This window comes from Ailuropoda melanoleuca, chromosome 2 (genome assembly GCF_002007445.2).
Source record: "Ailuropoda melanoleuca isolate Jingjing chromosome 2, ASM200744v2, whole genome shotgun sequence".
NCBI classification, from domain to species: domain Eukaryota; kingdom Metazoa; phylum Chordata; class Mammalia; order Carnivora; family Ursidae; genus Ailuropoda; species Ailuropoda melanoleuca.
In genome coordinates, this window is record NC_048219.1 from 76,795,801 (window position 1) to 76,797,847 (window position 2,047).

Here is a 2,047-nt window from a genome sequence, read left to right on the forward strand (position 1 = left end):
TGGGAAGCTCTCATTTTCCCCACGTTCAGACTTAAGTGCTCGTTCCTTCTTTGCTTTTCCTTAGCTCACCTACGTGGATTTCCTGGCTTATGACATCCTTGACCTGCACCGCATATTTGAGCCGAAGTCTCTGGAAGCCTTCCCAAACCTGAAGGAGTTCATGGCCCGCGTTGAGGTGATTCCTCTGAGGCTCCTTACTCGTTATAGGTCTTCTGTCCAGTCTCTTTTCTCTAATACTTTCCTAGCCTTACAGCTGCAACAAAGAATAAGTAGCATTTATCCAGGGTTTGCTTAATGCCAGATCTGTGCTCACATCTGACATACAGTGTGTGAAATGAAATCTTGACAACATTCCTGCACGGCAGACAAGTGATCGCCTGCATATTACAGATTAGAGCAATGAGGCAGAAAGGGTCAGTCATTTGTGTTGGTCACAGGGGAGTGCCGGCTGTCCTGGGATCCCAGGCAGTGGCTGGTTGCTGTGGACACCAGGGAGCGGCTCTCCCTTTCCTGGACCAGAAGGTACACCTTGGATCCATTTATGTCTGGGTCACTCAACTCAGGACCCCAAGGATGTAGCGGGGTTCAGGAATGTGTGCGGAGCTGGCATTAGGAGAGCAGAGCCATGGTAGGGATGACAGTCCCCAAGAAGGGCACAGACAGCGTTTCCTGGGGATCCCCGGGCAGCTTGGCAGCAATCCGATCCCCGTCTGGGGCCGCCCTGAGGTCCCCAGGAACGTCGTTGGTCCTGGGCTGTGAGCACATAGGTGGGGGCCCCTGTGGAGGGAGTCTGTCTTGAGGCTTCTGTGATGGGCTCCTTCCTTGCCTCCCTGTCTCCCTGCCCTTCTTCTTTCCCATCACCCGAGATTCTGTGTCAGAGATGGGGCAGTCCATCTATTTTCAGTCCTATTGGCCGAGGGATCTTCTCCCGGGTGTGAGGCACTGTGTCAGGCACCGTGGGGACGCCAGGGTGACCGGCCCTGGAGCCGCTGTTCTGGGGCTCAGAGCCCTTGGAGAGCTAGACGAACACCCAGCCGCGTGGTGTGTGTGGGGCCAGGTGGGTGCTGGAGGAGCCCAGGCTGGACCTCACCTGATGTCACCGGTCCCCCTCAGTCCCTCGCTGGAGGGCAGCCCGCTGTGCTTTGTGAGCGGTGTGGGGCTTAGGCTCTTGTCCAACAGGATTCCCCCCTGCAGTCTGTGTCTCTTTCCATTCGTCATCCAGAGATGCGCTCTTTGAGCTGGTTCTTATCAGCCCTGGTTGTGGGTCTGGGTGACTGGCCTTGGGGTTGCTGCCAGAGCTCCCGGGACTGGCTGGCAGGTGAGCAGAGGACAGCTGTGGGCTGCAGTGTGTGGCCCGCTGGGTACAGGCAGTTCCAGGATCTTTGAAGTGTTTAGAACTCACTGGGCCCTCCGTATGTTGGGCATTCGGTGCTCAGACACCCCTGAGAGCCATATGCCCCTTTGGCTGGGGCAGGACCAGGCAGAAGGAAGTTGGTGTCCATGACATCGGCCTCAGGTGCCAGACCAAGCAGTTGGACCTTCTCCTTTAAGAGGAGGAATTAGAGTCTGGCCTGGCCTGGCTTTCATGCTCCCCAGCCTCTCCCCACTCATGCAGGTTTTGCTGAATCAGTGGGTGAGGTCTGGCCTCTCCTGCAAGCTCCGTGGGCATATTCTGAACCCCTGTTCTGCTGGAGTTCCCTCTGGGCAAACCCTGAGAAACCTGGACTCTCCCTTTGCAAAAGGAGGATGTCTGTAAAGAGGGAGGGACCTGGCCTCCTGGAGGGTGTTGGAGGAGGGAGGCCAGCAGGGAGAGCACAGCCCTGGCAAGAGAGCCAGCTGCCCTCCAGCCCTTCCCACCTGCCTGCCCTGGGAGCCCAAGGGGACCACTGAAGCCCGTTGGGCCCCTGCTTCCCCTCTGCTGAATGGTGATGGTAGGGCCTGTGTTGTAGGGTGGTTGGTGGGGTTCCCCAGCCCCATGAGCATCTCTGGGGGAGCTCAAGCACCTGGACAGGTAGTCTCTGTATCAGTCAGATGTGCCCTTAGTTAC